At 40.6% G+C, this 202-nt stretch overlaps 1 protein-coding gene across 1 annotated transcript in view; it reads right to left on the bottom strand.

Moving 5' to 3' along the window:
- Window positions 1-202, bottom strand: part of LOC119588219 — a 36,017-nt gene that overhangs the window by 20,330 nt on the left and 15,485 nt on the right. The gene's annotated exons all lie outside the window — the stretch shown is intronic.

Below are 202 nucleotides of genomic sequence, written 5' to 3'. Positions count from 1 at the left end.
GCGTGCGAGAACAGAGATAAATGTAAAAACTTGCGATGAGATTCATGATTGTCACGTAATCCAAACGCACATAAAGCTACACATAAATTCTCGCATGTAAGCACAGACACACGCACATACATACACATCCTCAAAATACAAACAATGTCCTTGCAATACCGCCTCCTCCTTCCCCCAAAAAAGTAATGAAACATCTTCTGAG

Source organism: Penaeus monodon, chromosome 23 (assembly GCF_015228065.2).
Source record: "Penaeus monodon isolate SGIC_2016 chromosome 23, NSTDA_Pmon_1, whole genome shotgun sequence".
NCBI classification, from domain to species: domain Eukaryota; kingdom Metazoa; phylum Arthropoda; class Malacostraca; order Decapoda; family Penaeidae; genus Penaeus; species Penaeus monodon.
Note: the sequence above shows the minus strand (reverse complement) of the source record. Positions and strands in the feature narration are given on the sequence as shown.